This window comes from Emydura macquarii, unplaced genomic scaffold (genome assembly GCF_026122565.2).
Source record: "Emydura macquarii macquarii isolate MOO-44397 ecotype Brisbane River unplaced genomic scaffold, CSIRO-AGI_Emac_v2 contig_1119, whole genome shotgun sequence".
NCBI lineage: Eukaryota > Metazoa > Chordata > Testudines > Chelidae > Emydura > Emydura macquarii.
In genome coordinates this window covers 20939020-20954820 of record NW_027131256.1, presented here as the reverse complement: position 1 = coordinate 20954820, position 15801 = coordinate 20939020, and the positions used below count along the sequence as shown (strand labels likewise).

The 15801-nt window shown below is 46.1% G+C and overlaps 1 long non-coding RNA gene across 1 annotated transcript; it reads right to left on the bottom strand.

The window, feature by feature from the left end:
• Positions 1–1452: 1452 nt before the first annotated feature.
• Positions 1453–15801, bottom strand: LOC137151821 (uncharacterized). The gene is made up of 3 exons (XR_010919367.1): positions 15760–15801; positions 12979–13090; positions 1453–1875 (listed from the first exon to the last, which is right to left on the bottom strand). It is a non-coding gene; the product is annotated as an uncharacterized lncRNA (long non-coding RNA).

Genomic DNA, 15801 nt, shown 5'->3' with positions numbered 1-15801 from the left:
AAGCTGAGGGCCAGCACCAGACCTCTGCCAATTACCAGAGACAGCAATCAAGCCAGACTCAGAACCAGGAACTGAAGTTCAGGGTCAGAGCTGGGGTCAGCTACCAAAGGCTAGAGCCAAGGGTCGAGCCAGAGTCAGGAGTCGGAGGCTGGGGTCGGAGCCAGGACTGGTAACTGATGATTGGAAGCAAGGCATAAGGGAAGAACTGGAAGAGAGGCAAGGAACAGCCATGGTGGGAGCAGGAGCATGGCAGGAACAGGAGCGAAGTCAGGAGCAAGCCAGGAACAGAGCAGGAATCAGAAACAAGGTTGGGTGCAGGAAGTAAGTACAAGCAGAATCCAGGGCAGCCACAACAGGAAGTCACATAGTTACTCAGACAACTTCCTGTGCCTCCTTCTGGCTTAAATAGCATGGTTGGACCAATCAGTGGAGCCAGAAAATCCCCCAATCATGTTCCCATGGATGGTGCCTTGGCTGAAACTAGTCCTACGAGCTTTTTGACCCGCCAGGTTTCAGAAGACATTGCGTGTAGGCCCAGATGTGACAGCTATCTAGAGACTCACAGGCTTGTGTTCAAGACCTGGGCCACACACTCATCCAGTAATTCCTGTATCAAGCCCATAACTTCAGCTTGAGCTATTGCATATCTGTCAGTATTATGACATTACCTGAAGGAGTCAGTCTTGAGCAGATGGGCGAGGTGTCAGAAGCTATTTGTTTGAAAGCAGCCAGAAGAGCAGGTGAGAAGTAAATGGATTTATGAAATCCTGATAGGGGAATGTGTCTAACCTGAGGGACTCATTCCCCCATTTCTCCTCAGCACCAGTGGATCTTCATCACAGCGCCTGACAAACCAAGAGATGTTACCCACACCAAGTGTGGGTGAAGGAAGAGAGTTCCACATACAAATGGCTGTTTGCACAGCTCTGCAAGACGTAAGTAGGAATTTTTGGCTTGTTCAGAAACCTGTCAGGAGCATCACGTAACTCAGGAAGCAACCAGCTCATGGCATTGTGATATTTCTAGATGGCAATCCCTGCTTAGCACCGACAGTGCAGGTAAGGTAAGGGAGAGATCATATCATTAGCGCAATAGCAGTCTAGCTTCAGGAACAGAGGGCAAGCAAGTCTGAACATTAACCCTTAGAGCACTGAAAAGTGTACACTCATCCTCAGCTTTCAAGCCCTAACTCCGCCCCACCGCTATCTCCCTTACCGCTAAACGCCTTCACCGGAAGAGCAGCGCCAACTTCACCCCTATGCTGCCATTCCTCTCCCACATTCTACTGCCTTCCCCACTGTTTTCACTGACACATGATCCTGGCCAAATCACCCCCCACCTCAGTACTGCCTTCCCACTCAATGGTCACAAGAACAGCCAGGGGCAAGGAGGCACATCGAACTAGCAGTGGGGTTTCCAAGAGGAGAAAGGCAGGGCACGCTAGGAATCAACACAGGAAAGAGTTCTGCCCTGCCCCAGCGTCCCCCTGGTGGAAATCCTTGCTGAGCCCAGAAGGCCTCTACAAAACCCTTACATGCAGTCTATTTGCAGGTGTCATTCACTGTAATTTGCTGCCACCCTCCCCCGCCCCCAAACACCCACATCCTAGGCAATAGGGGAGGGAGGAGAGAGAGAAATTTACATGACATCAAGCTCAATCATATATTAATGCACAAATCCACGGCTACTGTGTCATTGCATGCAAACCCTGCATGCTCAGGTGAGTCTGAGAAAGCTGGCTGTAGTAATGTGGCCATCCAATGTTTATGAGTGAGCGAGTTCATTAAAGCTGTTCAGGAAATTCCAATATTTCATCCTAGTTTTTCACTGCAAGCCATCAAGCAGAGTCCTAATGTATTTTTTGGCCCAACCGTTCTGTAAAAAAAAAAAAAAAAATTCTGATTCCAAAACGTCCAGAGGAAAAGGTTCAATGTTTTCTTTGAACAAAACCTTGTGATTGGATTTCTCCCTCCCCCATCTGAAAATTGGAAGTTTTCTTTGAAGATGACATTTTCTTGCCCCCTGAAAAGAGGGGGCAAGTGCAGCTGTATTTCACCTGGGAAATGTTTTTTGGTCAAAAACATTCAGCTAGTTCTGTTGTTCATGAAGACTCAGTTGTGACTTACATCCTAGAGGACAGCCTGAATGAGAGGGAGTGGCAAGGAATGGGGAAGTGACGGGGAGGGGAACAGAACCGGTCAAGCACAGGGCATAGCCACAAAGGCTTGTCTGTTCAAGAACAAGGTATGTGCTGTGGGTCTGGGGTGTGTGCACCTGTAGGAGAGGTGCTGCGTGTACAGCGTTTGTAGTGTGAATTTATGCTGGAGTGGTTTGTGTGCGCTAATAAGCGTGTGGGGAGAAAAGGTGCATGAGCATGGGTAAATTGCTCATGGGTGTGTAGGCATGTGAGTGTGGTTTACATTGTATATTGTACATGTGCTACAAGGGCATCTGTATTACAGGATGGAAGGGTGTCTGTGAATTGCCTGTGTGCATATTGGGCAATCGAAAGGTGAATTTGCCAGTGTGGTGGGAGATGCAGGTGAGGGCCAGTCAGTGTGTGCATATAGGGGCAAGAGCCTGGTGAAGCCCTTGGGTGCGCGAATGCATATATTGGGGAGATTTGTGTGTGTTGGTCCATGTTGGGGGGAGTGCATGTGGACACTGCAGTATGGGGGTAGGGATATGAGGGAATGCATGTGTTTGTGGTGGTGCATGTAAACGCAAGTGGTCCTTGCATATGTATGTGCGTGGGAAGTACATGTGCATGAATTAAGGAAAGAAACATGGGAAGCTCAAATATGCGGGCAGTGCATTATGTGACAGTCGTGGGCATGTGTATGTTAAGGGGCTGTATATAGGCTATAAATATGTCACTATTGATAGTGGACAACACCCCCCCGCTCCCCAAATTTCATAGTCTAGGTTAGATTTGAATAAGCATCTGGACATACACATCTATTCTGAACTACATGAGCTTCCTGTGCCTGATCATTTAACTTTGAAATCACATGTGCACGGCCTCTTCCCCAGCGTTTTAGCTTTCAGATCTAGCCCTGGCCAGATCCCACTAGTAAACTCAAGCTTTTCCAAACGTGTCAAATTCTCTTTGACAACAAGTCAAGGAAGCCTGAGGTGGGGCCTAGCAGAGACAGCCAAACCAGGGTTGGGTTGAAAATACTCCCAGCTGGAGTTTTGTTTCTGCGAAGCCGTTTGAATCCAGATCCTATTTTACTCAAATTGTAGGGAGCATTTCAGCTCAATGGTTCTTGTTTTAGTCGGTAACTAGTTCTGCTCACAATTGCCATCCTGCATGCTGTTTTTAGTCTGTATGTGTCCATATGTATAGGTGCATATGTATTTACAGTGTGTTTTTATATAGGTGTATATCTGTAGATGAGGTGTTAGTGCATGCATGCATAGGCACGTGTCTGTTTTGACAGTATGTGTGTGTATCTCCCCCATCATGCATGGTGGGATAGAAGTGAGTGGCGGGGACAGGGAGAGATGCATGTAGACGTTTGACAGAAGCAGATGAGAGAGTGTAAAATAAGGGGTTGTAGTGGCAGACTAAGTACATGTTGGTATTTTCCTTTTCAAAGGTTTCAAAACAGGATATTCCCAGGAAGACAGAAGCAGCTCAGAATTTGACACCAGGTTGCTCAGTAGCCCATAGTCACTGCTTTCAGAAAGAGCAGTGATTGTGTGCCCTCTTCTGGCCTCATGGCTGCACCACAGCTGGGAGCGAGCCTCCCAGCCCACATCCACGAGGGACTCATGGCAGCAGGGCTTTTGTGCTAAGGCGCTGAAAATAGCTGTGTAGACACAGGGTCTTGGGCTGGTGCTCAGGCTCTGAAGCCTAGGGGGTGAGGGCAGCCCAAGTGCCCAAGCTGCAACATCGAAGCACTCTCCCCGCTGCTATTTGTAGCGCTCTAGCATCAGCCCTGCTGCCACAAGCCTGCGGACCTGGCCTGGGAGGCTTGCTTCCAGAGGCAGTGTAGACGTACCCAACGAGGTTTAATCTTCAGGCTGCTTTAAACGCCACAAGAGCAAACGATGGAACTGGACCACCACATGCTGCCTTCTGCACACAAGCAGGCCTGGATGAAGGGTTGCTGCCACTCATTATACAGCGCTATAAAGAACACCAGCCCCCATTGCCTGCACTCTCCTTCACTTCGCTGTTCCTCCTTGCCTCTGTGCCAGCCAAGTGGGCTGCCTGGCTTTTTTAACTTTCTCCTCCAGGTTGGCACTGAAGCGGTGGACTTGGAGCGTAACGTAAAGCCCTCCTCCAGGTAGCTGGAACACAAACACTCCCTGTGCATAACTGGGCCACCTATTGTGTGTGAGCATTCAGAACAGATGATTTCACCATGGCTGAGCTCACATACCTTCCGCCCCACCGTTCCTCTGATGGGTGTTAACTGAGCCCATTTCTTGGAGCGCTGCTTTGTGAGCCTCCCTGTGCTCGAGGGAAGATACTAGCCCTGCTGCTTTATCTGAGTCCGGTATGGGTCACTCCCCTGCTCTTGGCACACCATGCGTTTGTTGCCTTCCCTATGTGCTGCAGAAAAGGAAGGTTGCACAGCAAGGGCAATTAGCTCCCTGTGAGATCCATTTCCTAGACCCCTAGCTCCTTCCTCCTTCTCTACACAGGAAAATAGAGATTATAGCCATTGATAGCCAAATGCTTCTTAAGAACATGAATGGAAACCCAAAATCTGGTTGAACAAGTCCAGAATAAATCCTACCCCGCCCCAATCTGCACATGGAGATGCAGCTGCATGGGTTTCCCAACATACATGTAACCTGGAAAAATACTTCCGTTACTCTGTGGAAGAGACTGCAACCCTGCCAAGGGCCAGTTGTCCCACTATGCTCTTCAGCACAGTTTGAATGTACATCTTAAAGAGTGGGCCACCTTCTCATCTATGCTTGTGTAGCCCACTGACTCCCTTGCAGTTGCACTGGTATAACTGACAGGGGAATTTAGCCATTAACTTAATGGTAGCATCTGTCAGCTGTAAATAGGGGCCCTCTATTGACTCACCGGTAGTGGAAGCTGGAAGGGTTTGTTTATACAGGTTGGTGATGGGAGTGGCTCTCTGGCCAGGGAGGATCTTGGTTGATGGGAAGAGTCCAGGTGCAGCCAGACTTGGGGCAGGCTCAAGATGGAATTTATGTTTGAATGTTTTTCATTCTTGGTATGTTAACCAAACTCCTGGTGGGGAGTGAATTTTGAAGCCATGCCATGTGGGGTAGAGGTTTGGAAAGTGTGAAAGTCACCTGTTTACTGTGAGTTGTGTGAAGTGGGTTGTCTCCAGTTCCTCCTGGCTAAGAGTCCACATCTCAAAAAACACTCCACTAGCTGGCAGCAATTGATTCCTTTGTTAATACCCTCAGACAACAGGGCAAGGTATGAATAGGCCATGAACGCTGAGCCCTGGACTATACAAGGCAGCTTACATTGACCTAACTCTAAGTGTTTACACTAAAAGTTCACTCCCACCCACTATATCCACTTAACAACTCCACTTCTATGAGAGGCAGAGAGTCGGTGTTGATGTAGTTAAGTCAACACAGCGACAGTGTAGACACTGCATTGCTTACATCGACTGCACCTGCCTTTCCGAAGCCATTCCACAATGCCGCACACTGACAGTTCAATCAGTGCAAGCACTCCAGATGTACACCACCACCACCCCAATGAGCAAAGCGTAGACATGCACAAGTGATGTCGTTACTGCAGTAGCTGTATGGCAATGCAAGTTAGGTCAACTTAATTTTGTCATGTAGATATGCCCTAAACTACCCTCTCACCACTAGCTCCTTTGCCAGAGTTAAGATTAGGTACCCTGGCAGGTGGCTGGAGGTGTGAAAGTTTACTGCCCGGGCTATACCTGCTGTGTGGTTAAAGCAGAGGTCTTCTGCCTGAGATATTTCAAAAGCAATAGGAGATCCAAGAGGCCTAACTGTCACTAGCATTTAATGGAAATTTAGTAGCCCTATCTCAAGTGGCTTTGACAACCTCAGCCTGCATCAAGAGTGGTAACTGTAGCACCTTCCATCTGTGCTCAGTTTACTTAAAGCTAAACATTAAGCTAAGCCAGCTGCAGACTTCCTGCTGAGCGAACAAACCACTGTCTCTGCCTGATGTGGACGAGCTGCCTAGCATGCACATCCTCCAGGTGGGTATGTGTGAGATGGAAAAACATGTTTCCCACTATCCAGGATTGATTTTTTGGGGCCCCTGTGCCTGAATATGTTTGGAACAAGGCTTCACGCACTGTACAGCAAGCTAAATCTAGCTGCATTGATGAGCTTGAGGTTTTGACAGCTGCGGCTTTTGTCACCCAAAGAAACATGGAGGCCACGTTGGATTTGGCAGCCAGGAGATAGTTGAGAGGGGGCACATCTGCACTTCGGCACCAGCTTTTTGAGTAGGGACTTTACATTTGGGAAGCGGAGATGGAGACAAGAAGAAGTCACTTTTCCATCCCAGCTTTAACAGGGGTCTAACACAGAAGTGCCTGTTAGGATTAGTAGTATATAATTTATGTTTGTATAAGTATTTAGGCCTGTGACAGTATCCTAGGCCTGCCTGAGAGCTAAGTCTTCAAGATACACATGTAAACAGAGAACAAAGACATTGCGTGTTACTCTTGCCTACCCACAACCAGATGGGTTTTCTTTGTTACTGTGAGAAGAAATAAGGGATGTAGTTAAAATGTTTCAGGGTGTAGTGTGGGTTTGATATATGAATGTGCAAATGAAGGAAAGCTTTGACTCCTCTTCAAGACAGACACTAGAGCAAGGCTGGTTGGGAGGAGTGAGTGGAATAAAGGGAGGTGTGAGAAAGAAACACTACAGGGCCATAAAGTGACCATGACCATAACCTCACTCCCTACCCCTGCTGGGGTACAAAAGAGGTGGTACCAAAGCCCCCAGACTCAAGACCCTCCAAAATGGAACGTGACCATAAATTAGAAGGAGATGGCTGGGGTGGGGCACTACAGATGTAATTGAGCCTACCAAGAATGAATGAGGGGGAAGGGAGCTTTATCAGTGTATAGAGCTACAGTTAAGGGAAGAGGGAGTTCTATGGGCGTATACATCTATGGTTGTGGGGAAGGAAACTATCGGCCAACAGAGCTACGGTTATGGAAAAGGAAGCCCAACTGGAGTAAAGGGCTATAGTTTTTATGCTTGCCTGTTTAGCCCCAACAAACATCACATTGCCAGCACTTCGGCCTTTGGCTGCTGCTTTCTGTTTGCAAACACAACTGGGAACGGAGAGAGAGATGGGGCAGGGAAACCCTAACAGTGCTGTTAAGAAACTTGAGTTTATTCAGCTGTCCCCGCCACCCCTTCATGAGCAGGTTAAGGAGACAAATGACAAAACCCCTGTCACAGGAAAGGGCTGCATCCACTATCTAGTGGCCAATGTTTCATCCACAACCTTTGACAGCAAGTACTTGCACTCCACTGCCCTCTGCACCTAACAGCGGATAAGCACATTATTTGAGCAACAACACTGAGCTAATTAGCAGTGAACTAGTTAATTTTGGCGAGTTGGGTGTCATTAGGCTTTAGCGTTAACCTACTGAGATGATGCAGTTTTCCCTTCTCAGGTATTGATTTCAGGCTCTCTGCAGACATCACTGTTTGTTATTTCAAGTTTTTAAGGTTCAAATCAAAACCATGAGAGCTTAGAAACCAGGCTACAAGGGGGTGCACAGGGTTTTACAGGGATACCCTGGGTCTGGTATATACATAATAGTTCTCCAGAGGGGCATGTGAGGTCTTCACCAAGAACCAGTAGCTCACAGGTCATGGTAATCATTGCAAGATGGTTGAATGGGATGTAGTTTAAAAGATATGTAAATTGGAAAACTATTCCAAACTATTGCAGTAAAGCTGGTCACCTGAGTCAAGGCGAGTCTCCGAGCTAACACGGTCAGCATACAGAACAATGCACATTTGTGGATACAGGCTGTTTGCGGCAGGCCTAAGGATGATTTACAATGACAAAAGAACCACAAGAGATCCCAAGAGATCCCCGCCTCAGAGTTGAGACTATAGTCTGTCTGTACCTTCGTTAAAAGGAAAATAAAACAAAACAAAAACAAAAAAAGAGGCCAAGATTTTATCCTTCATTGAGGAGGCACGCTGACATCATGCCATGTCTCATGAAAAAGGAGTCACAGTCTGGCCATAGAGCACTGGTGAGCAATAATCTACAACAGGCATTCTCAACCTTTTTCTTTCAGAGCCCCACCCCACTCCCTGGCCCAGGACGCTCCAGGCTCCAGCTGCAGGAGGGCACTCCAGGCTTCTGCCAAGGTTCAGGTTTGCAGCCTCTCAGGGTTGGGGGGGCTCTGGCTTCAACCCTGGAAGGCGCCTGGGCTCAGGGATTCAGCCCTGTGGGGGTATTGGGGTCCTCACAGCTTCCACCCCACAGGGTGCTAGGCATCGGGACTCAATGCTTCAGCCACCAGAGCTCAGAGAACCCCGGCTTGGCAGACCCCTGAAACAGCTCATGGTCCCCCACTGCGCACCCCTGCTTTACAAGACATAAGTATATCTTGTTAATTAAGTCTAGGCTCCAAAATGCATGCTGTGATTTTATTTTATGTGTAACCCTTTGTTTCCAATACTTCTATTTGCTTGAATCTCTAGGCTTTAGTTAACTAAACTTATACTTGGTTTCACTATAAACACATCTATGTGCGGTGATCTGAAGGGAAATAGTAAGCTGGGGCATACTGCTTCTTTAGGAGCAGCAAATCTGGGAATACAGCAATGAGAGTCCACTGGAGCAGGGGCTGGGGACTCCAGGGAGATGCTGGGAGGTCTGGGGGGTGGAGTGTGCTTATTGCTAACCCGCAGAGTGATAGCGCAGCCTGTGCAGGCTGAGAGGGGAGTACTGGTGGTTGCTTCTGGCCTGTGGAGTCGAGGAGTTGATCCCCAGCAGGCACAGACAAGGCTTGCTCATGCTCAGGGCAGGTGATAGGAAGGTGCCTCACAGTCCCTGGGTACCTGTGGAAGCATCACAGGGTCCTTTAAGATTCAGAGATTTGCTCTTAAAAAAATCACAGAAAGTTCAGCCTCCAGTCCAGATCCTCAGCATCCACACAACAAGGGGCAGTGGGATAGAGAGCTCAAAGTTTAAGCAAGCTTAAGTCACTTATAGAATCTCCGCAGCTTTAAACAGTACAAAGTTATTTCAAAGCAATGCATTTAATCAGTTCATTCTGCTTGCCAGGGTTTGAGTTTCAAAGTCTGTTTTGTAGCCTGATCTACTGATTCGACATTGATTACTTAAGAATCCCCAGTTATCATTTTGAGGGTTAACAGGTTCTTGTCCCAAGATCAGGCCCAGTATCATTCAAATTATTATATAGTTGGGAACTCCGATGTGCATAGCCACAACAGTCACACTACAGGAACCCTGCTATAGTAACAAAGTTTATTAATACATTTAGCACCATCACAAAACACCCCAACTCAGTCAGGTAGATAGAGATACTCCAGAATGTAAATTTGCACATCCATATAGTCACATCATCCCTTGTAAAACAACCTGAAATGTTAGCCATCATTTTCTTCAGCACCATCACCTTCCCCCTCACCCTGGCACCTCCCAAGGGCTATAGTTTCTTCTCTTTCTGCCCCGAGGCTGGGATGCAACTTCTATAATACGATACCCCCCTGCTAAATGCATCAAACATACTGGCAGCAGCGTATTTCCCCTTTTCTTTATCTTTATATCTTCACCTTACTAATGTTGGAGTATCCTCCTCCTATAGGTCAGCATATCAATTATTTTAACTTATTATCATATACATCAATTTGTTACCATAGCCCTTGTTTGGTTAGGTATTTGTAATTAGCTCAAGTACCTGTTATATATGTCAATTCATTGCCATGACACTCTTATGGTTGGATTCATGGACACCTATGACTGGTTGTTTCTATGGTCAGAAATTCCCCTTAATTACTCTATTTTCAGCTCCCCAATACTTGGGGTTTTCTATTGAGCTGTTTATTGTTCAAAATGTATCTGTTCAAAGTGCGTAGGCCTCAAGCCTTATGCTAACTTGCTGAAGCTAATGATTTACAGGATACAGGCCTGCAGAATACTGACTACTGCTGAACATAATAAAAGCAGCTAAAAACAACTAAGGGAAGGCAGTGAATTTAGTAAAGGTAAGCTAGCCCTGTGGGCTACAGTTTCCCCTGCAGGAGTTAATGGCATTAATGTCTAAAGAGAAACTTCCCTACACTCCCTGTGCTGCTTTAGGATTGAGAGGCAGCATATCTAGTGGTAAAAGGTAGGGATTGGATTTCAGGACATCTAGTTTCTATTCCCAGCTCTACTTCTGACTTGCCATGCAACCTTGGACAAAATCACAGCTTCTGTTTCTCCATTTCTTCATCTGTAAGATGCATGCAACGCTACTGACCTACACTAGAATGAAAGTTGAGAGGATTCATTAATGGGGGTTTGCAAAGCGCTGTGCAAGTATTGTTATATATAACCAACCACTGCAGCAGTTCAGACACCCGATCCAGATTCTGGCAGGTAAGCGAAAAAAACTGATGGTCAAATATTAGGTTTTAAAATGCTGGGTCCAGTGTTCAAAATTAGTCTCTAAATTTGTACCTATACATTTTTACACCTGCAAAACCTGAATTTGAGCAATTATATAATTAAATTATGTCTGCAAATCATGTAGATAAGTTATTTGCTACCTTACTTATGTGTTCATTTTCTTTTTTGTGCATTCACAAAATAGCTTTTGTAGACAAAAAATATGTAGGGTCTCAGAACTGCATTTGCCAGTTAACCGGATTGTAAATTTGGCCCAAATTGGCCCATAATATGTAAATCAAATAGTTTGAAAAGTGGTTTTACAAGAGTTTTTCCATCCCCTCTCCTAAGAAAGGACTCGGTTAGGGGTCCCTGAATACTTACAGCTCTGGCTATCATCAGTTTATAAATCAATCTATTTCTTCTCATCTGTTTTTATTCCCTCAAAGATCCTGCAATGTAGCTAATTATAAAGAGAAAGAGACACATCTTCCATTTGTTTTGTTCCACTAGAGGGCAGCAAACATTCGTTTGTACAAGTGAATGCGCAGCAGGAATATAAAACTTAAGGTGATTGGCGTGTAAGGAGTTCCTAATTAATCACAGTGAGCTCAGAACCATGTCATCCACCATCACTTATAAGATACGTTGCCAGAAAGGTCGTAGCACAGATAAAGGAACTATTCTAGCCAAACTCTTGCTATGGAAGACTCCATAAGTAGTCCCAAGCAGGACTGTATCAAATGGCTGTCAGGCTAAGTGTCCCCGAGCAGAGAACATGCCGGAACCTAGCTAACAATTCCTGTGCTTAAATAAGGCAGTAGAGAGACTGGTTCTGATCATGACCACAGAGCATGGCCAGGGCTCAAATGCTCTATTCCCAAAGAAGGATAATCAATTATCAGCTAAGAGCTGAAGAGCACCAGGCCAGGTACTTGTTATTGTGCTCCAGTCTAAGTTCTTGGCTCCTTCTGCAGCTCACCACAGCTCACAGAAGCATGGCTGAAGCTTTCTGAACTGTGCTGCTTAAATGGTGAGCAGCGAGTTGAGCCAGCCTTGGAGATTAGCAACCAAGTTATCCAAACCCCAGGGCTATTACTATAGACAAGTCTCCTCATTGGAGACTATTATAAGGGCAAGCAATACATTATGGCTCCCATGAGGGGATGTTTGACCAAAGACCAGCCCAGAAGGTGGCAGCTGACTAGTATGAAGTCCCATCGTGCCTGCCAGTGGGTTGTCAGACACTAGGGCAGAGAGATATCCCATTAACTAGACCACCATTTGGTGGGGATAGCTTTTAGATATAGCATAGCGAAGAGTCTCCTTCCTGGGCACATGAATGGCAGAACTTTCTACTGCCCTTCATATAACCACATTCCTGGCAGCAGGGAACAAGCAGCTTTGAGGGGGAGAAGATGGAGATCCATCAGCAAGGCGGCGGCATAGAAGCAGTCTTCATTATGGAGGTCTGTTAAGTCCCATCCAGTCCATGCACATCCTTCACCCTATACAGGTTTATCATCTACAGTGTATTCTTCAGTACTCTGCTCAGCCTGGTTTTTAAAGTCTCACGTGAAAGGGTCACTTCCAGTTCTCTTAATCTCCCCCACCCCCATATTTACACCGTGGCAGATACTCGGGCAGTTTTCGTGTCCTCCCTTAGTTTCTTCTTACAAGGCTACGTAGGTCTAGCTTGTGTAAGTCATTTCTCGAGTCAATCCTTTGTTTGTCTTACAAAACCTAGGAAGCTTCACAAGTCTTACAACTATTTCATATCTAGGTGTATGTCAGGATCAGTATGTACACCTGCAATGCTCCTCAGTTACACTAATGCAGTATTCATATCAAGCTAAAACTAAGACCTGCTTTTGCCCCCAGATGTTGGCATTCTTGTTTGCTCACTTCTGGCAGAGAGACTCTGGGAGACAGGAGATACTCTGGAAACACTGAATAGTCTCTCATTCTCTGCTGTAAAGAGACAAGCATCCTTTCTGTGCTAGTCTGTTAATGCACCCTCTTGTCCCTTGTTACTCTTTTCTGAATTGCATCTTGTTCTCTTTCTGGAAATGAAGTTTCCAAAATTAAAGACGCATTCCTGATGTGATCTCACCAAAGCAACAGAGCAGGATAGCCACTTCCCTACTCTGATGTGCCTCCTCAGCATATGCAGCCCAAAAGTCACCTTAGTTCCCACCACCACCTGCAAGTGATTTTTTGTAAGCCAAAGATTTATACAGTCAGCACCTTCCTTTTCTAGCTGTGCACCTCTGCCCCTCTTTGGCCATCAAGCCCCATACATTTCTTTCCACATACACCTATATCAAAGGGATCTTTACCAAATACATTTCCATCCATAACTACTTGTCCTACCCCATACCTACCTGACAGCTTCTTCTCAAAGTGATATCGCTTCTCTGTGATATGTTCACTTGAAATATGTTCCAGCCATTCCAGGTCTATGTACAACATGAAGTTCCAAGCAAGACACAGTCCCTGGTAAACAAACACAAAGCTGGAACTTGAATGCTGTGGAAGCCTGTATTTTTACTGTTTACTAGTGTGCTTGCATAAACACCTACTGTTAAAGAAGGGACAGAGTATCATGTGTAGAATCACCTCAAACACAAGACACCTGGTTTCCACTCAATATGCATCTGATGGTTGTGTCTCAAACCCCTTCACTCCCATCCACCATGCAAAGTCTATTTCCCTTCTTGTGCTTTTTAAATTTTTGCCTTGTTCTGCTTAATTCCTCCTTTTTTGGTCGTAGCTTTCACACTGAGTTCTTCCCCTTTTATGATTAAAAGCAAAGGAAACTGAATGACCATATATTGAAAACTCAGCAAAAAAGGGTTTAAAATATTTTCCCCAAAGTAGGAATTAACTCCATCTGTCACTCACATGCCATTGCCATAACTACTGGCTGCACAGTGGAACCTGGTCATCCTGCCTCTCCATCAGAGAATACTACCCAGCACTAGTATCTCCAGTGGGGCCTACACAGTTACCCTATGTGATGAAGCGGGAATTTTCTTAATATCTTGTTCATGAACACTGTGTGCACCTCGGTTTCCCCTATGTGTCGCATGTTTAATTAGATGGCAGGAAGGGTTGTTTACTACTCGCAGAGTCTCAGCAGACAATGGCCATGCCAATGGCTGGACATCTGGTGCCTAGCAACTAACGCCCAGGGACTGCCGACATCCTCTGTAGGAAGTCAGTCAGCTGCGACCAGCTGGAGAATGAAGAGCTAAGGTGGATAGCCAGGTGACCTGTTTTTGCCCAGGAAACAGAACAAAGGATGGAGGAGGGGCTAGGTGCTAGCAGTGTGAGCTGCTGGAAGGAAGACTCTTGCTTCTGGACTAGGACTTGGGGGAAGTGGGGGCGGGGGAATCAGAGAGAGCTCAGATCTCAACCCAGATGGACTTTGCTGTAACTTTTCCATTCTCTACACTAACCAAGTACTTTCTACGTTGTGTTCCCGATATCTGATAAACCCTTCTGCTTTTACAACGCTGCCTGAGAGTCACTCCAGTCTAAGGAACTCAGGGGTGCATTGCTCCCTTTGGGTACGCAAGCCTTCTCCAGCTGTTCAATTTGAGTGGACTCGCTAAGGGGAACTCCCAGAATAAGCAGAGGTGCTGAAGGCTCCAGGGTTTGATCCCAGAAGGCGGTGGAGCCAAGGGGCTCACCTCAGTGAGAGATTGTGAGCCTAAAGGGGTTAACACTCTAAAGGGGTCCTCCCAGGGACTGTTCCAGAGCTTCATGGGAGCATTGGACCTGTGGATCTATGATACTACAATGACAATGCTGAGCATTACTGTAGCACTAACATCCCCAGTAATTAAAGTTAAGATTCTGTCACAGGTACTTTTAGTAAGAGTCAGGGACAGGTCATGGGCAATAAAATATTCACAGAGGCCCATGACCTGTCCCTGACTCTTTCTAAAAGTACCCTGGGAGTGGGAGGGGAGAACTAACAGCTGCAGGCTGACCTGGGACAGCTGCTTGAGAGGGGCTGACCCATCCCAAGCCACTACTCCAGCGGCTGACAGCTGCTCCAGCCCTACCCTGGAAGAAGTCCCAGAAAGGCACAGAATCCGTGACACAAATCATACCCTTACCAATAATGGCTACACATTGCTCATTAATGGGCCACCAGAGGGAGCTTCATCAGTAAAAGCCATGAGGGCAGGGAATGCAGCAATAATAGGAAGCAGAGACACCAGGTTAGCCAGATGCCTAACAGGGAAATACTTATCAACGACAAAATTAATATCCCAGGCACTCGCCTCCTGCCTGTTAGTTCTTAATCACTGTGCCCATTACAAGTAGTATTAAAACAGTGCCAAAATGAAGATTCTATTCTGCCTACTAAGAGACAATTCCTATCCCAAAAAGCTTGCCATATAAACAAATAGAAGGGGGAGGTGGAGGAAACAAAGACCTACAGGTAGCAAAGGGACTAAGAGTAAGGCACAGATCTTCAGACCCACAATCTATTGCCCCAAATGTACTAGGACAGATTTCATCCAGTACAGTGTGTAGTAATCTAGCTTTCCTGATGTCTAAAGCCAGGTCTTGAATGAGAACAAGTCAGATGAAGTTCAATTGAGAGCCAATGTTAGTAAGCTAGAGGGACACAGACGCATCTTTCTTAAGAAGTTCATTTAAGTTCTGGGGGGGAGGGGGTGTAGTTCATAGTCTAGGTGCCCTTTCAGTGTCTCTTTGAAAACTTCAGCTAGTTAAAAGTGCAGCTATTTGTTGAGTAACTAGTAATACTTCTTACATGGAGCACATCACTGGTTCATGGACAGAACTGTACTGACTTCCTGATTATACTGTACACTATCATGGTTTCTTGCTTGTGGATGTAAATCCATTGTGTTGAGCTTAATCTATAAGGTCACATGTAGTTTGGCTTTAGAGGTAGCCTTTCTCCTGAAAATTGCCATCAAGAACAGAGACCAACTAGGACAGTCCCACCCACACACACACACCCACCCACACACACACACACACACCCTTACTTCCCCCTCACTAACAGAAGCACCAACCCTCTTGGTTAATGAATACCTAAGTGCATCTTTTAGTTTAAGGCTCTTAACAGAACAGAATAAATCATAAGAACCACCTAAGACCCACATTGCGCTCCAACACACCTTTTCTTTTAGAGCAGCAAACTGGTGTGGCATAACAGTCTG